Source organism: Somniosus microcephalus, unplaced genomic scaffold, assembly GCF_052327205.1.
Source record: "Somniosus microcephalus isolate GS21.2 unplaced genomic scaffold, FLI_Smic_1.0 unresolved_chr8, whole genome shotgun sequence".
Taxonomy (NCBI): domain Eukaryota; kingdom Metazoa; phylum Chordata; class Chondrichthyes; order Squaliformes; family Somniosidae; genus Somniosus; species Somniosus microcephalus.
In genome coordinates, this window is record NW_028225186.1 from 5,862,343 (window position 1) to 5,884,871 (window position 22,529).

The following is a 22,529-nucleotide window of genomic DNA, read 5'->3' on the forward strand; positions in this document are numbered from 1 at the left end:
CAGTTGTACAGGGCCTTGGTGAGACCACATCTTGAGTATTATGTGCAGTTTTGGTCGCCTTTTCTGAGGAAGGATGTTTTGCCATGGAAGGACTTCTGCAAAGACTCACCAGGCAGATAGCTGGGATGGCAGGAATGATGTATGAGGGGAGATTGTGTCGATTGGGCTTATACTCACTGGAGTTTAGAAGAATGAGAGGGGACCTAATTGAAACGTATAAAATTCTGACAGGACTGGACTGACTAGATGCAGGATCGATGTTCCCGATGGTCGGTTAATCCAGAACCAGGGGTCACAGACTAAGGATAAGGGGTAAGCCATTTAGGACAGAGATGAGGACGAATTTCTTCATCCAGCGAGCTGTGAACCTGTGGAATTCTCTACCACAGAAGGCAGCAGAGGCCAATACATTAAATATATTCAAGAAGGAGTTGGATATATTTCTTAAGGCTAAAGGGATCAACGGTTATGGGGAGAAATCAGGAACTACCATTCAATATCTTCAATATTCCAGGGAATACAAGCCTAGATTATGTGATCTCTGCTCATAGCCTAACCCTTGGAGCCCTGGTAACACACTCGAGAATCTGCACCGCATTCCCTCCAAGGTCAATATATCCTTTCTAAGGTGCAGTGCGCAGAACTATACACAGTGGCCTAACCAGGCCTCTGTACAGCTGTCACACAACTTCCTTCCATTTACATTGTGCAGGGCAGTTGTCTAATAGTTTGCACAGGTCATTTCACTGTTGAAAGGTTGCATTTGCGCTACTGCGATGGCCGAGTGGTTAAGGCGTTGGACTTGAAACCCAATCCCCGCGCAGATTTGAACCCTGCTCGCAGCGATTCTACTGCAATTTCTTTACTTTATTTCATCGGTTCACTGTGGAGATCACTGGCCCCGAAACTGATCAGAATTCTCTCCACTGCACGTTATTACACTGATTAACCCAAAGCTGTTGTTCCAATTGGAAACACTAATTTGTCATCAATTAGAAATTGTGGATTTGTTTGAAACTGTTGGCAAAGATCAGTGAGAAATTTACACATAAGACAGCACGTAAAAATTCCATTTAATAAAGAACCCTGCAATGTTTGGAAGGAAAAGAGTGGAAACGGGGTTTGGTTTTCTAAAGTTGAACATGAATTAAAAAGTGTGTAAAACGACCACGGCAGGACTCGAACCTGCAATCTTCTGATGGCATCAAAATTTACACGGAAGTCAGACGCCTTATCCATTAGGCCATGCGGCCACACAAAGGAAAACTAAACAAATCCTAATAATGAGTGATGAAACTCCGTCACTGTGTTCATTTCAATAACAACAGAGAATGCTGGAAACACTAAACAGGTCAGGCAGCATCGAGTGAGGGAGAAACAGAGTTAACCTTTCAGGTCGAACCCTTCGTCAGAAAAGGAAAAGGTTAGGGAAGAGGGATTTTTAAGCAGGGGCGGGTGGAGGCGAGGTAAGAATAAACGGAATGTCTGTGATAGAATGGAAGGCAGGAGAGATTGACTTACTAAAGGGATGATGGTGCAAGGCAAAAGGAGAGGTAATCGGACAAGTTAACGATCAAAACATGGCTCAAGATGAGGTGTGAATGATTATGGCAGAAACATTAACAAATGTCATGTGAGGAAACATGGGAACAAATTAAAAAAATAAAAGAAATACAGGGGCCAATTTATAGCCTGAAATTGTTGAACTCGGTGTTAAGTCCAGAAGGCTGTAAAGTGCCTAATAGAAAGATGAGGTGCTGTTCCTCGAGATTACGTAGAGCTTCATTGGAACAGTGCAACAGGCCAAGGAAGGAGAGATCAGAGAGGGAGTGGAGCAGATAATTATAGTGACAGGTGACCGGAAGCTCGGGGTCACACTTGCCAACTGTTCTGCAAAGCGGGCACCCAATCAGAATTTGGTGACACAATGTAGATTCAGCGAATACAGTAACTAAATTGTAAGAAGTACAGGTAATCGCTGATTCACCTGGAAGGAGTGTTTGGTGCCCTGGGCGATGGGAAGGACGGAGTTAAAAGGGCAGGTGTTGCATCTCCTGCACTTGCATGGGATGGTGCCGGGCGAAGGAGAAGGGGTGTTGGGGTGATAGAGGAGTGGGCCAGGCTGTCCCTTCGAAATGCTGAAAGGGAGGAGGGGAAGATGTGTTTGATGCTGGAGGTGGTGGAAATGGCGCATGATGATCCGTTGAATGTGGAGGCGGGTGGGGTGAAAGGTGAGGACAAGGGGGGAACCCTATCATGTTTCTGGGAGTGAGCGGAAGGGATGAGAGCAGTTGTGCGGGAAATGGAACAGACACGGTCGAGTGTCATGTCGACCATGGTAAAGGGGGATCCTCAGTTGAGGAAAATGGAAGACATACCGGAAGCACTGGTATGGAAGGTGGCATCATCAGAACAGATGCAACGGAGACAGAGAAACTGGGAGAATGGAATAGAATGGAATGGATAAATCCCCAGTGGTCTTGACAGGGTAGATGCTGAGAGCGTGTTTTCCCTCATGGGGGAATCTAGAATCAGGTGGCATAGTTTCACAATAAGCGTATGTCCATTTAAGACGCAGATGAGGAGGAATTTCTTCTCTCAGAGGGTTGTGAATCTTTGGAATTATCTACCCCAGAGAGCTATGGAGCCTGAATCATTGATTATATTCATGGCTGAGATAGACAGATTGTTGAACTATCGGAGCGTCAAGGGTTAAGGGGGAACAGGCAGAAAAGTGGAGTTAAGGCCAAGATCAGATCAGCCATGACCTTATTGAATGGTGGAGCAGGTGCGAGGGGCTGAATGGCCAACTCCTGCTCCTATTTCTTATGTTCTTATGTTCTTATAAGGGCAGCAGGTGCATGGGAACACCATCACCTCCAAGTTCCCCTCCAAGTTACACACCATCCCGACGTGAAAATATATCACCATAACTTCATCGTCGCCAGGTCAAAATCCTGGAAATCCCTCCCTAACAGTACTATTGGAGTACCTTCACCACATTGACTGCAGCGGGCCAAGAGGGCTTCTCACTACCACCTTCTCAAGGGCAATTAGGGATGGGCAATTAATGCTGGCCTTGCCAGCGATGCCCAAGTCCTAGGAACAAATTAAATTAAATTAAAATTGTCACGACTGGATGTGGAAGGATTGCAGAGCTTTGATCTGATCCGTTGGTTGTTGGATCGCTTAGCTCTGTCGACACATGCGGTTTCCATAGCTTAGCATGTGTGTAGTCCTGAGTTGTAGCTTCATGAGGTTGGCACCTCATTTTAGGTACGCCTGGTGCTGCTCCTGAAATGCTCTTCCACACTCCTCATTGAACCAGGGCTGGTCCCCTGTCTTGATGCGAATGGTAGTGTGAGGAATACAGCGGTCCATCAGGTTACAGATTGTGGTGGAATACAATTCCAAAACTGAGGCCCCCTCTGCCCTCTCGGGTGGACATAACAGATCCCATGGCACAATTGTAAGAAGAGCAGGGGGTGGTGAGGTTTTCCCCGGTGTCCTGTCGCCAATATTTATCCTCAAATCACCATCACTAAAACAGGTTATCCTCGATTATCACATTGTGGGAGCTTGCTGTGCACAAATTGGCTGCTGCTCTTTTTCCTACATTACAACAGTGACTACAACTACATTGCCTGTAAAGCGCTTTGAGATGTCCTCAGGTGAAAGGCGCTGTAGAAATCAGAGTCTTTCTTTTACAGCCTTCGAAGTCACAGAATCACAGAAACCCCACAGTGCAGATAGAGGCCATTTCGGCCCATCGAGCCTGCACCGACACATATCCCACCCTATCCCCGTAACCCCACGTATTTATTCCGCCTAACACTAAGGGTCAATTTATCATAGCCAATCAACCTAACCCGCACATCTTTGGACTGTGGGAGGAAACCGGAGCACTGACAACTGAAAAAAACCAAAAATCAACATAAATTGAATTTAACAGCAAAAAGAGTTAAAGCAGGTCGGTTAGCTCAGTAGGTTAGAGCGTAATGCTAATAATGGCAAGGTCGTGGGTTTGATCCCCCTACGGGCCATTTACTTTTTGATGGTGTGGCAGTTTCTTAATTTTGCTATTTGCTGAAAAGATTGGAGCTGGAGTACTTTGAAGCAAAGCTCCAAAACCTTAGTTCTGCAGAGAGCTCAAGGAACTGGAAGGTTGACCCTGTGTCTATCTGTCCACAGATGGCGCTGATCTACAAATTACTACTACTGGTCGCGTGGCCTAATGGATAAGACGTCAAGCTTCGGTATTAATTTCTGAGGTTATCAGGATATTGCAGGTTCGAGTTCTGCCACGGTCTTTTTACACACTTTTTAATTCGTGTTCAGTTTTACAAAACCAAACCGTGTTCCCACTTAGTAGCTGAAGCTGATTCCATACCAAACACTGCAGGGCTCTTTATAATTAGTATTTTTGATGCTGCTTTGTGTGTGTATTGCTCACTAGTTCCCAACAAATCCACAATATCTAATTGATGCCGATAAATTATTAGCGTTTCAATTGGAACTTTGGGTTAATCAGTGTAATAAAGTGCAGTGGAGGGAATTCTGATCAATTTCGGAGCCAGTGATCGCCACAGGGAGCCGATGAAATAAAAAATTTGCATCAAAGTCGCTGCGAGCAGGATTCAAACATGCGCGGGGAAACCCCATTAGATTTTGAGTTTAACGCCTTAACCACTCGGCCATCGCAGCTGCACTTAAGCAGTGAGAAAATGCTTCCTACTGTGAGTGAGTCAGGAACTCGCTCAGAGAAGACAGGTCATAAATACTCACCGATAAATCCAGCAGGGAATTCAGGATTAACTTATTTGGCCAAAGAGCGCTGAGAATGCACTAGTTGAGGTGAATACTACTAGATGCTTTTAAGAGGAAGGGAGCAAGGATAGAAGGATATGCTGATAGGATTTTTTAAATTCGTTTATGGGATGTGGGTGCGCTGGCAAGGCCAGCATTAAATGCCCATCCCTAATTGCCCCTTGAGAAGGTGGTGGTGAGCCGCCTTCTTGAACCGCTGCAGTCCATGTGGTGAAGGTGCTCCCACAGTGCTGTTAGGGAGGGAGCTCCAGGATTTTGACCCAGCGACGATGAAAGATCGGCAATATACTTCTAAGTCAGAATGGTGTGTGACTTGGAGGGGTACTTGGAGGTTGGGGTGTTCCCATGCGCCTGCTGTGCTTGTCCTTCTAGGTGGAAGAGGTTGCGTGTTTGGCAGGTGCTGCTGAAGAAGCCTTGGTGAGTTGCTGCAGTGCATCTTGTAGATGGTACGCACTGCAGCCACGGTGCGCTGGTGGTGGAGGGAGTGAATGGTTAAGGTGGTGGATGGGGTGCCAATCAAGTGGGCTGCATTGTCCTGGAAGGTGTCGAACTTCTTGAGTGTTGTTGGAGCTGCACTCATCCAGGCAAGTGGAGAGTATTCCATCACACTCCTTACTTGTGCCGTGTAGATGGTAGAAAGGCTTTGGGGAGTCAGGAGGTGAGACACCCGACGCAGAATGCCTAGCCTCTGACCTTCTCTTGTTGTCACAGTATTTATGTTCAATGATAACCCCCAGGATGTTGGTGGTCAGCTCCTTTGTTCATGTTGGACCAAGGTTTTAATGAAGTCGGGAGCCGAGTGCTCTTGGCAGAACCCAAACCGGGCATCAATGAGCAGGTTATTGGTCAGTAAGTGCCACTTTACAGCACTGTGGATGACACCTTCCATTACTTTGCTGATGATTGAGAGTAGAGAGTAGACTGATGGGGCGGTAATTGGCTGGATTGGATTTGTCCTGCTTTTTGTGGACAGGACATACCTGGGCAGTCTTCCACATTGTTGGATAGATGCCAGTGTTGTAGCTGTACTAGAACAGCTTGGCTGGAGCACAAGTCTTCAGAATAATAGCCGGGGTGTTGTCAGGGCCCAGAGCCATTGCTGTATCCAGTGTGCTCAGCCTTTTCTTGATGTCACGTGGAGTGAATCGAATTGGCTGAAGACTGGCTTCTGTGATGGTGGGGACCTCAGGAGGAGGCTGATAAGGATCAGGCCAGGTGGCCCGTCCAGCTTCATTTTTATTATTTTGTTTCATAGCGGTTTGTTACAACTGAGTGGCTTGCTAGGCCATGTCAGAGGGCAGTTAAGAATCAACCACATTGCTATGGGACTGGAGTGACACAAAGGCCAGACCGGGTAAGGACGGCAGATTTCTTTCCCTGAAAGACATTGGTGAACCAGATGGGTTTTTACGACAATTCGATAGTTTCATGGTTACCATTACTGATTCTAGTTTTATTTGGGTGGTGAGGAGAAATAGAGAAGGAGGAGTCTCGTGTGGAGACCAGTTCGTGCAAATAGACTGTTTCTGTGGGGCAGACTCAATAATATTATGTAACACCCGTTTTAATCAGACACAGAATGAACCGGGACTGACAGCACATCCCTTTTAAACAGATACAGAATGACCAGGGACTTACAGCACATCCCTTTTAAACAGAAACAGAATGATCCGGGACTGACAGCACATCCCCTTTAAACAGACACAGAATGATCCGGGACTGACAGCACATCCCATTTAAACAGACTCAGAATGACCCGGGACTGACAGCACATCACTTTTAAACAGGCACAGAATAATCCTGGACTGACAGCACATCCCTTTTAAACAGACACAGAGTAATCCAGGACTGAAAGCATGTCCCTTTTAAACAGACACAGAATGACCCGGGACTGACAGCACATCCCTTTTAAACAGACACAGAATAATCCGGGACTGACAGCATGTCCCTTTTAAACAGACACAGAATAAACCGGGACTGACTGCACATCCCTTTTAAACAGACACAGAATGATCCGGGACTGACAGCATGTCCCTTTTAAACAGACACAGAATAAACCGGGACTGACAGCATGTCCCTTTTAAACAGAAACAGAATGATCCGGGACTGACAGCATGTCCCTATTAAACAGACACAGAATGATCCGGGACTGAAAGTAGACCCCTTTTAAACAGACATGGAATGCTGCCTGACCTGCAGAGTGTTTCCAGCATTTCATCTGTTTATATTTCAGATTTCCAGCATCAACACTATTTTGCTTTTGTAATAAAGCTTTATCTAATTGGGTCTGTGGCGCAATGGATAGCGCGTTGGACTTTCTAGTTGTATGATAGATTAAGGCATTTAAAGGTTGCGGGTTCGCGTCCCACCAGAGTCGGATTTTGGGCGAGGTTTCGGTGGTTCTTTCACTGACAATACATCTTGCAGTAAATTGGTAATTCAGAGAAGCGAAACTACCACCCCGACACTTTTCCTCTGAGTTCTCTCAACCCCTGAGTCAGTTACGCAGGAGGAGGCCATTCAGTCCCGTGGCCGTTTTACATAGGAACAGGAGACCATTCAGTCCCATGACCCTTTTACACAGGAACAGGAGGAGGCCATTCAGCCCCTTTAGCCTGTTATACAGGAAAAGGAGGATGCCATTCAGCCCCTCGTGCCTGTTACACAGGGACAAGAGAAGGCCTTTAACGCCTCGAGCCTGTTGCATTGGACAGGAGGAAGCCGTTCAGCGATACAAGATCTGTACAAGTACAGAAGAACTCCATTCAGCCCCTCGAACCTGTTACATAGGATGAAGAGGAGGCATATCAGACCCATGATCCAATTATAAAGGAACAGGAGAAGGCAATTCAGACCAACGAGTCTGTTTCACAGGAACAGCAGGAGGCCATTCAGCCCCACAAACCTGCCACACATGAACAGGAGGAGGACATTCAGTCCCTCAAGCCTGCTACACTGGAACAGGAGGAGGCAATTCAGACACCCGAGTCTGTTATACGGGAACAGGAGGAGGCCATTCAGCCCCTCAAGCCTGTTATACATGAACAGGAGGAGACATTCAGCCCCTCGAGCCTGTTATACATGCACAGGAGGATGCCATTCATCCCCTCGAGCCTGTTACACAGTAACAGGAGGAGGCCATTCAGCCACTCAAGCCTGTTGCACAGGAACAAGAGGAGACAATTCAGACACACGAGCCTGTTATACAGGAACAGAAGGAGGCTATTCAGCCTCTCGAGCGTGTTATACAGGAAAAGGAGGAAGCCATTCAGCCCCTCAAGCCTGTTAGACAGCAACGGGAGGAAGCCATTCAGCCCCTCGAGCCCGTTACACAGGAATAGGAGGAGGCCATTCAGCCCCTCAAGATCGTTATACATGAACAGGAGGAGGCCATTCAGCCCTTCAAGCCTGTTATACATGCACAGGAGGATGCCATTCAGCCGCTTGAGCCTGTTACACAGGAACAGGAGGAGGCCATTCAGCCCCTTGAGTCTGTTATACAGGAACAGGAGGAGGCCATTCAGCCCTTCGAGTCTGTTATAAAGGAACAGGAGGAGGCCAATCAGCTCCTCGGGTATGTTACACATAAACAGGAAGAGGCCATTCAGCCCATCGAGCCTATCATACAGGAACAGGAGGAGGCCATTCAGTCCCTCGAGCCTGTTACGCAGGAACTGGAGGAGGCTATTCAGCCTGTTATGCAGGAAAAGGAGGAAGCCATTCAGCCCCTCAAGCCTGTTACACAGGAACATCATGGGCAAGGAAACCTCCTGCTGATTACCACCTACCACCCTCCCTCAGCTGATGAATAAGTGCTCCTCCATGTTCAACACCGCTTGGAAGAAGCACTGAAGGCAGCAAGGGCACAGAATGTACTCTGGGTGGGGACCTCAATGCCCATCACCAAGAGTGGCTCGGTAGCAGCATTACTGACCGAGCTGGTCGAGTCCTGAAGGACATGGCTGCCAGTCTGGGCCTGCGGCAGGTGGTGAGGGAACCAACACGAGTGGAAAACCTTCTTGACCTCCTCCTGACCAATCTACCTGTCACAGATGCAAAAAGTTCAAAAAGTATTCATTGGCTGTAAAGCACTTTAGGATGTCCTGAGGTCGTGAAAGGCCTGTAGAAATGCAAGTCTTTCATTTACAGCCTTCCAAGACAAAGTGACTTAGCTGGCAAAGACCAGAAACAGGGACGGTTCTATAGGTGAGCCTTACAGATGGGCCGGTTAGCTCAGTTGGTTAGTGCGTGAGTGCTAATAACGCCAAGGTCGAGGGTTCGATCACTCTACGGGCCATTTATTTTTCGAGGGAAGGTTAGTTTCTTAATTTTGTAATTTTTGAGCAGTTTAAAAGTTTAAAAAGTTTGGAAGGAAACTCATACGGGACCTACAAAGCTGCAAAATTTTAGTTCTACCGAGAGTTCATGGACCTGAAAGGTTAACCCTGTGTTTTTCTGTCCACAGATGTTCCCTGACCTGTGGAGTGTTTCCAACATTTAATGAACAATTTCAGATCCAGCATCTGCTGCATTTCACTTTTTATTTTACCGCAGTGTTCTCGCTTCTATTAACAAAAGTCAAAAATAAATTGTAGCTAACGGAAAATGAGCACTGCTGTCACTGTGAGCATTGGTGGTTCAGGGGTAGCATTCTCGCTTTCCACATGGGAGACCCGGGTTTGATTCCCGGCCAATGCAGGTTAACATTTTTAACAATTTATTTCAGAGCAAACACATCACATGAAACATTAATAATAAATTAGCTGTTCCTGTGTAACTGGATCAAGGGAATGAATGGCCTCCACCTGTTCCTGTGTAACAGGCTTTAGGGGCTGAATGTCCTCCTGTTCCATTGTAACAGGCTCGAGGGGCTGAATGGCCTCCTGTTCCAGTGTAACAGGCTTGAGGGGCTGAATGGCCTCCTCCTGTTCCTGTGCAACATGCTCGAGGGGCTGAATGGCCTCCTCCTGTTCCTGTGCAACAGGCTCGAGGGGCTGAATGGCCTCGTCCTGTGTAACAGGCTCGAGGGGCTGAATGGCCTCCTGTTCCAGTGCAACGGGCTCGAGGGACTGAATGGCCTCCTCCTGTTCCTGTTTGACAGCCTCAAGGGGCTGAATGGCCTCCTCCTGTTCCTGTTTGACAGGCTCGAGGGGCTGAATGGCCTCCTCCTGTTCCTGTTCGACAGGCTCGAGGGGCTGAATGGCCTCCTGCTCTTCTGGTTTGACAGGCTCAAGGGGCTGAATGGCCTCCTCCTGTTCCTGTTTGACAGGCTCGAGGGGCTGAATGGCCTCCTCCTGTTCCTGTTTGACAGGCTCAAGGGGCTGAATGGCCTCCTCCTGTTCCTGTTTGACAGGCTCAAGGGGCTGAATGGCCTCCTCCTGTTCCTGTTCAACAGGCTCGAGGGGCTGAATGGCCTCCTCCTGTTCCTGTTTGACAGGCTCAAGGGGCTGAATGGCCTCCTCCTGTTCCTGTTTGACAGGCTCAAGGGGCTGAATGGCCTCCTCCTGTTCCTGTTCGACAGGCTCGAGGGGCTGAATGGCCTCCTCCTGTTCCTGTTTGACAGGCTCAAGGGGTTGAATGGCCTCCTCCTGTTCCTGTGTAACAGGCTCGAGGGACTGAATGGCCTCCTCCTGTTCCTGTTCGACAGGCTCAAGGGGCTGAATGGTCTCCTCCTTTCCCAGTTTGACAGGCTCGAGGGGCTGAATGGCCTCCTCCTGTTCCTGTGTAACAGGCTCGATGGACTGAATGGCCTCCTCCTGTTCCTGTTCGACAGGCTCAAGGGGCTGAATGGTCTCCTCCTGTCCTGGTTTGACAGGCTCGAGGGGCTGAATGGACTCCTCCTGTTCCGGTTTGACAGGCTCGAGGGGCTGAATGGCCTCCACCAGTTCCGGTATGACAGGCTCGAGGGGCTGAATGGCCTCCTCCTGTTCCTATTGATCCATGTTTCAGGCACTGATGTGGCTGATGTTCCGATTGTGCCCTCTGCTGTCCCGGCGCAGAAAGAAACACAGTGCCAGTGTATAAAACCCCAAGTCCTTGTACTTTCTTTCTTTCTTTGAATCTTTCTGTCATTTCTTCCTTTTCTGTGCCATATGCTCCTTAATCTATTGTTGCTTAGTGAAAGATGTGTTCATATTTGCCGGTTTCAACGTGTTGATTGCTTCTGCTGATTTGAATTGTGTCGAAAAAGTGAACTGAATTTCTCCACCTGTATGAAGCATCCTTGGGTTCGAAGCTGTTTTGGTTTCAATGAAACAAACGCACAGATTTCTCGAACTCGCTGAGCCTTTCCTGGCCAGTATTTGTTTCTTGCTTCCTTGCATTTGGAAAGGCCCAGGCTTCATCCCCGGCCTGTGCTGAGGGAGCTGACCTGAGTCTGGGCAGCGGTTACAATTGGTGTCTGTGGCCCTGTGTTTGGGAGAGGGTGAATGAGCCTGGCTTCTTGTCCACTCGCCCTGCGGGCTGTGGGCAATGGCTGAGCAGAGGACCAGTTGTGATGGGTGTCAGCAGGAGGGGAGAGGTGGAGAAGGGAAGTTGTAAAGATAAAGAAAGTGGCTCCCATCTGTGACAGCTGCTGCTGCCCACCGTAGGCAGTTTGGACAGTGGGTTACCACAGCCCATGACACACACGAGCCAATCCAGCCTCCTCGTGGACTGCCTTCACTTACACTTCTCCTTTTTAAGATGAAGCTGTCATTCCATTCATGTGACGTCTAAACCACATCCCCTCTGATTGTCATTTCAAAACCATTGCACTTACAGTCTCAGCTAAACATCGGCAAACCCCAGCAGCATGCAGATGAGATTTACAATCTCTTAATGATCAATGATCTTTCACAGGAACGTGTCAAATCAGTGCTATGTTGTTAAAGTCAACACAGGATGTCAAGGTCTTAGAGAGGGTGCAGAGGAGATTTACGAGAATGGTACCAGGGATGAGGGAATTCAATTATGTGGAGAGACTGGAGAAGCTGGGATTGTTCTCCTTAGAGCAGAGAGGGTTAAGAGGAGATTTGATAGAGATTTTCAAACTTATGAATAGTTTTGATAGCGTAAATAAAAAGAAAGTGTTTCCACTGGCAGAAGTTTCGGTAACCAGAGGACACAGATTTATTGTGATTGGCAAAAGAACCAGAGGTGACATGAGGAAACATTGTTTTTAAGCAGCAAGTTGTTGTGATCTGGAATGCGCTGCCTGAAAGAGCGGTGGAAGCAGATTCAATAGTGACTTTCAAAAGGCAGTTGAATAAATACTTGAAGGAAAAACATTACAGGGCTATGGGGAAAGGGCAGGTGAATGAAATTAATTGCAGAGCTCTTTCAAAGTGCCGGCGCAGGGCTATGGGGAGAGAGTGGGGCACTGGGATTTTTTGGGATTGATACAGGTCTATGGGGTGTGAGTGGGGCAGTGTGATTAGTTTGGGATTGATTCAGGGCTATGGGGTGAGAGCGGGGCAGTGGGATTAGTTTGTGATTGATACAGGTCTATGGGGTGTGAGCGGGGCAGTGGGATTAGTTTAGGATTGATTCAGGGCTATGTGGTGAGAGCGGACCAGTGGGATTAGTTTGCGATTGATACAGGTCTATGGGGTGTGAGCGGGGCAGTGGGATTAGTTTCGGATTGATTCAGGGCTATGGGGTGAGAGCGGGGCAGTGGGATTAGTTTGTGATTGATACAGGTCTATGGGGTGTGTGTGGGGCAGTGGGATTAGTTTGGGGATTGATACAGGGCTATGGGGAGATAGCGGGTCAGTGGGATTAGTTTGGGATTGTTACAGGGCTTTGGGGAGAGAGCGGGGCAGTGGGATTAGTTTGGGATTGATACAGGTCTATGGGGTGTGAGCGGGGCAGTGGGATTAGTTTGGGGATTGATACAGGGCTATGGGGAGATAGCGGGTCAGTGGGATTAGTTTGGGATTGTTACAGGGCTTTGGGGAGAGTGCGGGACAGTGGGATTAGTTTGGGATTGTTACAGGGCTTTGGGGAGAGAGTGGGGCAGTGGGATTAGTTTGCGATTGATACAGGTCTATGGGGAGATAGTGGTTCAGTGGGTTTAGTTTAGTATTGCTGTGGCAAAGACCCAGAATTAACACAGTGGGCCGAATGGTCTCCTCTGCTCTGTAAATATCTATTGTTGGAGACTCCTGGGCAGCTTTTAACACACCATTTGCTGTACATTTCCTCTCCATATTCTTCTCTAAATGTTCACTGACGGTTCCTTCACAGCTACCCAGGCTCCCTGTTTTTCGTGTTAGCAGCAAATGTCGATACGTCTGCCTCCTGTACCCAAGTCCAGATTGTTGAAATAGCAAGAAGGGCAACGATCGCAGCAGTGATGCAGGGGGGCCAACTCTTTACATCGTCCAGTCAAAAAAACACCCAATAACTACCGCACTCTGCTTCTGTCTTTTAACCAGCTTCCTGGTTTCTAGAACGGTTTCTAGTTGAGTATTAATTTTATCCCATATAAGGACATAGAAACATAGAAACATAGAAGATAGGAGCAGGAGTAGGCCATTCGGCCCCTCGAGCCTGCTCCACCATTCAATGCGATCATGGCCGATCATCCAAATTCAGTACCCAGTCCCTGCTTTCTCCCCATACTCCTTGATCCCTTTAGCCTTAAGAATTATATCCAACTCCTTCTTGAATATATTTAATGAACTGGCCTCTACTGCCTTCTGTGGTAGAGAATTCCAGAGGTTCACCAGTCTCTGGGTGAAGAAATTCCTCCTCATCTCAGTCCTAAATGGCTTACCCCTTATCCTTAGACTGTGACCCCTGGTTCTGGACTCCCCGGCCATCGAGAACATTCTTCCTGCATCTGGTCTGTCCAGTCCTGTCAGACTTTTATAAGTTTCAATGTGATCCCCTCTCATTCTTCTAAACTCCAGCGCGTATAAGCCCAATCGACCCAATCTCTCCTCATACGTCATTCCTGCCATCCCAGGTATCAGCCTGGTGAATCTTCGCTGAACTCCTTCCATTACAAGAACATCCTTCCTCAGATAAGGCGACCAAAACTGCACACAATACTCACGATGTGGTCTCATCAAGGCCCTGTACAACTGCAGCAAGACATCGTTGTTCCTGTACTCAAACCCTTTCGCTACGAAGGCCAACATACCATTTGCCTTCTTAACTGCCTGCTGCACCTGCATGCTTACCTTCAGCGACTGCTGTACAAGGACACCGAGGTCTCGTTGCACTTCCCCTTCTCCCAATCTATTGCTATTCAGATAATAATCTGCCTTCCTGTTTTTGACACTAAAGTGGATAACCTCGCATTTATCCATGTTATATTGCATCTGCCATGCTTTTGCCCAATCACCCAACCTGTCCAAATCATACTGGAGTTTCTCAGCATCCTCCTCACAGCACACACGCCCACCCAGCTTTATGTCATCTGCAAACTTGGAGATATTACATCTAGTTCCCTTGTCTAGATCATTATTATATATTGTGAATAGCTGGGGCCCAAGGACCGATCCCTGCGGTGCCCCACTAGCTTGGAAAAGACCCATTTTTTCCAACGCTTTGTCAACTGTCTGCCAACCAGTTCTCTGTCCAAGTCAATACCTTGCCCCCAGTCCCATGTGCCTTAACTTTACACGCTAATCTCTTAAGCGGGACCTAATCGAAAGCCTTTTGAAAGTCCAAATACACCACATCCACTGGTTCTCCATTGTCTATTTTACCAGTTACATCCTCAAAAAATTCCAGTAGATTAGTCAAGCACGATTTACCTTTTGTAAATCCATGTTGACTTTTTCCGATCCTGTCACTGTTTTCCAAGTGCTCTGCTATTACATCTTTTATAATGGACTCTAGCATTTTCCCCACTACCGATGTCAGGTTTACCGGTCTGTAATTCCCATTTTTCTCTCTACCACCTGTTTTGAATAGTGGGGTAACATTAGCTACCCTCCAAGCTATGGGTACTGTTCCAGATTCCATCGAATGTTGGAAGATGATCAGCAATGCATCTACTATTTCTAGGGCCACTTCCTTAAGTACCCTAGGATGTAGATTATCACCCCCAGGGGATTTATCGGCCTTCAATCCCGTCAATTTCCCTAACACCATTTCCCTACAAATACTGATTTCTTTCAGTTCCTCCCTTTCATCAGACCCTATAAGACCATAAGAACATAAGAAATTGGAGCATGAGTCGGCCAATCGGCCCCTCGAGCCTGCTTCGCCATTCAATAAGATCATGGCTGATCTGATCCTAGCCGCCAATCTACTATCACAGAACCATCTCCTGAATCTAACAGAATTAGACACACAAAATAGGAGCAGGATCAGGCTACACAGCACCTGGGCCTGCTCCGCTACCCACAGGGCCATGTCCGATCCGAACCTAGACTCATGTCCAAATTCCTGCCTGCTCCCCGTAACCCTTAATTCCCTTTACTTCTCGGAAACTGTCTATTTCTGTTTTAAATTTATATAATGATGTAGCTTCTACAGCTTTTTGGGGCAGCATATTCCATGGACCTACCACCCTCTGAGTGAAGTAGTTCCTCCTCATCTCAGTTTTGAAAGAGCAGCCCCTTATTCTAAGACTATGCTCCCTAGTTCTAGTTTCACCCATCATCGGGAACATCCTGCCTGCATCCACCCGATCAAACCCCTTCACAATCTTATATGTTCCAATAAGATCGCCTCTCATTGATCTGAACTCCAATGAGTAGAGCCCAATCTACTCATCCTCTCCTCATATATCCATCCCCTCATCCCCGGGATTAACGGAGTGAACCTTCTTTGTACTGACTCGAGAACAAGTATGTCTTTTCTTAAGTATGGACACCAAAACTGTTTGCAGTTTTCCAGGTGCGGTCTCACCAATACCTTGTACAACTGAAGCAATACCTCCCTATTTTTATATTCTATCCCCCTAGCAATGAAAGCCAACATTCCATTGGCCTTCTTAATCACTTGCTGCACCTGCATACTAACCTTTTGAGTTTCATACACCAGGACCCCCAGATCCCTTTGTACTTCAGCACTTTCCAATTTCTTGCCATTAAGATAATAAATTGCTCTACGATTATTCCTGCCAAAGTGCATAACCTCACACTTTCCAGCATTGTATTCCATCTGCCAAATCTCTGCCCACTTACTTAGCCTGTCTATGTCCCCTTGCAGGTTTTTTATGTCCTCCTCACTCACTACTTTCCCTCCCATCTTAGTATCATCTGCAAACTTTGATATATTACACTCGGTCCCCTCCTCCAAATCGTTAATATAGATTGTAAAGAGTTGGGGACCCAGCACTGACCCCTGTGGAACACCACAAGTCACTGATTGCCAGTCGGAGAATGAACCATTTATCCCAACTCTCTGCCTTCTGTTAGATAGCCAATCCTCTATCCATGCCAGAATATTACCCCCAATCCCGTGATTTTTTATCTTAAGCAATAATCTTTTGTGTGGCACCTTGTCAAATGCCTTTTGGAAGTCTAAATACACTACGTCCACTGGTTCCCCTTTATCCACCCTATATGTTACTTCCTCAAAGCACTCCAGCAAATTTGTCAAACATGCCTTTCCCTTCATAAAACCATGCTGACTTTGTCCTGTTAAATTATGATTCTCCAAATGTCCTGTTACTGTCTCCTTAATAATGGACTCCAAAATGTTACCTACCACAAACTGTAGGCTAACCGGTCTATATTTTCCAGCCTTCTGTCTCCTGCTCTTTTTAAATAAGGGTGTTACATTAGCAGTTTTCCAGTCTGCCGGGTCCTTTGCTGAGTCCAGGGAGTTTTGGAAAATTATTACCAATGCATCCACAATCCCTACCGCCACTTCCCTCAAGACCCTAGAATGTAAGCCATCAGGTCCAGGTGATTTATCTGCCTTGAATCCCATTTTTTTACCGAGTACCACTTCCTCATTAATTTTTTCGTGTTTAGCTCCTCCCCACCTATAGCACCCTGTTTGTCCAGTGTTGGGATATTCTTAGTGTCCTCTACTGTAAAGACTGATACAAAAAATTCATTCATTGTTTTTGCCATCTCCATATTTCCCACCATTAATTTCCCGGTCTCATCCTCTAAGGGACCAACATTTACTTTAGCCACCCTTTTTCTTTTGATATAACTATAAAAACTCTTACTATCTGTTTTTATATTTTTACTAATTTACTTTCATAATCTATCTTCCCTTTCTTAATCAATCGTTTTGCTATTTTTTGCTCTCTTTTAAATTTTTCCCAATCCTCTATACTCCCACTAGATTTGGCTACCTTATATACCCTTGTTTTTAGTCGAATACTATCCTTAATTTCTTTACTTAGCCACGGATGGCTGTCTTTTCTTTTACACCCTTTTCTTCTCAGTGGAATATATATTTTTTGGAAGTTGTAAAATAACTCCTTAAATGTACACCACTGATCATGTATCGTCTTACCCTTTAATCTCTTTTCCCAATCCACTCTACTCAATTCCGCTCTCATACATTCATAGTCTCCTTTATTCAAGCTTAGCACACTTGTTTCAGATCCAACCTTCTCACCCTCTAATTGAATATGGAATTCAACCATGTTATGGTCACTCATTTCAAGGGGATCCTTTACTAGGACATTTTTAATTAATCCTGTCTCGTTACACAGGACCAGATCTAAGTTTGCTTGCCCCCTGGTCGGTTCAGTTACATACTGCTCAAGAAACCCATCCCTAATACACTCAATGAACACATCCTCAAGGCAGCCCTGCCTAATTTGATTTGTTCAATTAATATGATAGTTAATATCCCCCATAATTATAGATGTTCCCTTATTACAAGCCTCAACTATTTCCTGATTGATACTCCGTCCAACAAAGTTGCAACTGTTCGGAGGCCTATAGACTATGCCCACTCGTGTTTTTTTCCCCTTATTATTCCTTACCTCCACCCAAACTGTTTCATTCTCCTGATCTTTTGACCCAATATCATTTCTCTGTATTACAGTGATTCCTCCCTTTATTAACATAGCCACCCCACCTCCCCTTCCTTCCTGCCTGTCCTTCCTGATCGTTAAACAACCTGGTATGTTTAATTCCCAGGCATTGTCACCCTGCAGCCATGGTTCTGTAATGGCCACAAGATCATACCCATATGTAGTTATTTGTGCCATTAACTCATCTATTTTGTTACGAATGCTACGTGCATTCAGATAGAGAACTTTCAAATATGTTTTGTGACACTTAGTTCCTGCTTTTGCCCTTTTTATTACTTTACCTTTTTCTCCATACCTTCTGCCCCTTCCTGACACGCTCTGGTTTTTAATTTCCCCGCTGCTACCTAAGTCTATGACCTTCTCTGTTGTCATTTTTATTATTTGCTCTCTAGGAACCTCCCCCCAACTAATTAGTTAAAAGCCCTCTCTACAGACCTAGTTATCTGCTCCGCCAGGACTCTAGTCCCAGCACTGGCCAAGTGACGCCCGTTCCAACGGAACAGCACCCTCCTGCCCCAATACTGGTGCCAGTGTCCCAGGAAGCAAAACCAATTTCTCCCACACCAGTCCTTGAGCCACGAATTTAACTCTCTAATTTTATTTGCCCTAGCCAAATTCGCTCGTAGCTCAGTTAATAATCCAGAGATTATTACCCTTGAGGTTCTGTTTTTTAATTTGAACCCTAGCTGCTCATACTCCTTTAACAGAACCGGCTTCCGAGTCCTATCTGCGTCGTTTGTACCAACATGGACCACAACAACTGGATCCACCCCCTCCCACTGCAAGTTTCTTTCCAGCCCAGAGGAGATGTCCTTAACCCTGGCACCGAGTAGGCAACACAGCCTTTGGGACTCTCGCTCTCGGCTGCAGAGAACTCTATCTATCCCCCTAATAATACTATCCCCGACCACTACAACATTTCTATTTACTCCCCCCTTTTGAATGGCCCCCCGTTCCACGGTGCTGTGGCCAGGTTGCTCATCCTCCTTGCAGTCCCTGGTCCCGTCAGCCGTGGCTCAGTGGGAAGCACCCTTGCCCTGAGTTACTCTCGCTCTCCCCACTCCAGTGACTTGAGCACAAAAATCCAGGCTGACACTCCAATGCAGTACACAGAGTGTGATACACTGTCGGAGGCGCCGTCTTTCAGATGAGATGTTAAACCGAGGCCGTGTCTGTCCTCTCAGGTGGGTGTTAAAGATCCTATGGCACTATTTCGAAGAAGAGCAGGAGAGTTCTCCCCTGGGTCCTGTGCCAATACTTATCCCTTAATCAACATAACTAAAACAGATTATCTGATCATTATCACACTGCTGTTTCTGGGAGCTTGCTGTGCGCAAATTGGCTACCACATTTCCTAAATTACAACAGTGACCACACTTCATTGGCACTAAAGCGTTGGGACGTCCTGAGGTCATGAAAGGCGCTGTAGAAACGCAAGTCTTTCTTTTTTCTTTCTCTGGGAGCTCACCCACCACCAATGTTAGGCCGACTGGTCTGTAGTTATCTGATTTATCCCTTTAACTCTGAAGAGAGTTGTTATATTGGCAACTGCAGGCATGTGGCCCAACTTCCATATCCAAGGTTTAGATAGAATTTTACAGCACATACACAGGCCATTCGGCTCGACCGGTCCACGCCAGCGTTTATACTCCACACGAGCCTCCTCCCACCCTACTTCATCTCACACTATCACCACAATCTTCTATTCCTTTCTCCCTCAGGTCCTTATCTAGCTTCCCCTCAAATGACATTCGCCTCAATCACTCCTTGTGGTAGCATATTCCACATTCTCACCACTCTCTGGGTAAAGAACTTTCTCCTGAATTCCCGATTGGATGAATTAGTGACTATCTCATATGAATGGCCCCCAGTTTTGGTCTCCCCCCACAACTAGAAATATCTTCTCTCTGTCTACCCTATCGAATCCCTTCATAATTTTAAAGACCTCTATCAGGTCACCTCTCAGTCTCTTTTCTAAAGAGCCCCAGCCTGCTTAATCGTTCCTGATAGTTGAAACCTCTCAGTTCTTGTTCAAACCGTTTGTGCAGCTTCTCCAGTGCCTCTATATCTTTTTTGTAATATGGGGACCAGTGCACAGGATGTTTGGAGCATTGCCCTCAAAGCCTCTGTTATCTCCTCTCTGTCTTCCCTCAGTATTCGAGAACACAGTCATCAGGGTCTGGGGCCTTTGGCACTTCAATACAAAGAGGAAGCAACTCTTAATGAGAAAGTAGTCGTGGCCTGGGAGAGCCGCAGGTGAAGATGGAATGGGCGAGGTATGCGAGAGCGTGAGGTGTTCAGAGGAGTAAGGTGTCTTCAGGGAGCTGGTAATATCTGGACAGAAAGGAGCCTTCCGCATATCACAGATATTAAACATGGGAATGGCTTTTCAGAGTAGTGGAGAACAGAGTATCCATGGCAGCAGGTTAACTGATTTGCTTAATTTCTACTAAACTGACAATGTAAACCATCTCTGACTTTACAGGATGTTCTGGCAGCGACAGAGAAAAAACATCTCACACACACAGAATTTTTCTTGAGTGAGGTCCTGCAAAACATCTGAACCTTCGGACGGAAGAAGGAGGCTGTGATGTTGAGACTGAGCGTTGAATGGCTGCTGCTTCTCTGTACCCTCTCCTGCAATGTGTTGTTGCCCACAGTCCCCGGGTACAGTTTCAATAACAGCATGCAGGATGCCAACCACAATGGTACCTTTCAGTGCGTCCACTGCTTCCTGACACAGGTCTCTAGTGCCGTGTCCGCCCTCCCAGCCAGCACCGTGCACTTGAACATCTCCCACAACTGGCTCACCCAACTGCAAGCGGACAGCTTCCGCACCCTCTCCAAGCTGCTCACCCTGTGGCAGGATTACAATCGGATTGAGAGTGTTTGCTGTGGTGCATTCAGTAATCTCACCAGCCTACTGACCTTATCCTGTCCTACAACAGTATCTCTCATCTGAACTCTTCGGGCTTCCAAGAACTTGAAAAGTTAGATCAACTCCTGCTCCATCACAACCGCTTAGTCACAGTTGAACCCAAAGCCTTCGCTGCATTGGACAATCTTCAAACACTTGTCTTAAGCTTCAATAAACTCCAGAATTTCGCCCATCTGGTGAGCGCTTTCTCTGGGCTCAGTAATCTGACGCTCCTGGATCTGGGCAACAATCAACTCGCCTCCCTACAACATCACACCGCCGTCCCGCCATCCCTCCGAAACCTTTCCCTCTCTAACAACTCTCTCACAATATTTGACTGCCAACGGAACTTCCTCAGCAACATTCTCAAGTTGGATCTGTCCAATAACAAACTCTCCGATGCTTTGGAATTTTCTAAAGTTGACCTGAGGAACATCTCGTGTTTGATCATCAAGAACAACCCCTTAAAAAAACACCGAGCTTCTCAAATCTGCAAACCTGGATCTACAGAATGTTCAATACTCTGGGTTAAGGCTGCACAACCAGAGTCAGCTGTCCAAACTGTGCCACTATCTGGATCTCAGGCTTATGAAGAGCCTGGTCCTGCAGAACAATCAGATCGTATTCCTCCCTGCCCATTCCCTATCCCAGTGCCCACCCATCACCAGCTGGGATTTATCACACAATCTCCTCACATCTGTGGTCTGCTTTGAATTTGCATCGAAAAGAAAGCAAGTTGTTTCTTTCATTATCGAGCACAACAGAGTCAACAAGTTACCTTCCTGTTACAAGGATGGGAAGGCAGTCGTGGTGTTTCCCAAGCTGTCGCTCCTAACCTTTCGCTACAACAGGATTTTCACCATTTATAGTCACGCCTTCTCTTATGCTCCCCATCTCCGGACCCTAAAGCTGAACATTAACAACATTGCTGTTATCAAATAGGCTGCCTTTTCTAACCTCACCAACTTGCAGGAGCTCCGACTCGACAACAATCTCATAACTGACCAGTTCAGAGCAGGGAGCAGCGAGGTGAGCCCGGTATAAAAACTGGCGCGAGTACCGAGGCCCGACCAGTTCGGAGCAGGGAGCAGCGAGGTGAGCCCGGTATAAAAACCGGCGCGAGTACCGAGGCGCGACCAGTTCGGAGCAGGGAGCAGCGAGGCACACCAACTCAGCAGCGGGGAGAGAGGTAAAAAGTAATCAGAGTGTGACGTCACCAGGGAGCAGGTAAGTGATTGGTTGGTGAGTATTTGTCTTTTTTAAACTTTAACTCTGTAGTTTATAGTTACGAGAGTCTTTTCTGGTGTAGCAGGGACTGTTGGTAGACTATACAAGCGCCTTAGATATATCTTTAACTGGTGATAGTGAATTAATGTAAATTAATTAAAGGGTAAGTCATGCCAGGAGAGTCCAGCCCCGTGTTATGCTCCTCTTGCTCTATGTAGGAATTCAGGGACACTGCCGGTGCCCCTGATGACCACGCGTGCCAGAAATGCATCCAGCTGTGGCGACTAGCAGACCGCATTGAGGCACTGGAGCTGCGGGTGGATGGGTTGTGGAGCATTCACGATGCAGAGAGTGTCATGGATAACACATTTAGTGAGTTGGTCACACCGCAGGTAAGTGCTGCACAGGAAGAAAGGAAATGGGTGACCAACAGGAGGAGCAATAGAAGCAGGCAGTTAGTGCAGGAGACCCCTGTGACCAATCCCCTCTCAAACAGGTATACCGATTTGGATACTGTTGAGGGGGATGACTCACCAGGGGAAGGCAGCAGCAGTCAACTTCCTGGCACTGGGGGTGCTCCTGCTGCCCAGGAAGGGAGGAAAAAGAGTGGGA

At 46.9% G+C, this 22,529-nt stretch overlaps 2 non-coding genes across 2 annotated transcripts; both read right to left on the reverse strand.

The window, feature by feature from the left end:
• Nucleotides 1-1,164: 1,164 nt before the first annotated feature.
• Nucleotides 1,165-1,253, reverse strand: trnag-ucc (transfer RNA glycine (anticodon UCC)). Its single transcript is given in 2 exon segments — nt 1,165-1,200; nt 1,217-1,253. It is a non-coding gene; the product is annotated as a tRNA-Gly (tRNA).
• A 3,369-nt stretch (nt 1,254-4,622) lies between these two features.
• On the reverse strand, nt 4,623-4,704 carry trnal-caa (transfer RNA leucine (anticodon CAA)). The gene has a single exon. It is a non-coding gene; the product is annotated as a tRNA-Leu (tRNA).
• Nucleotides 4,705-22,529: the final 17,825 nt, after the last annotated feature.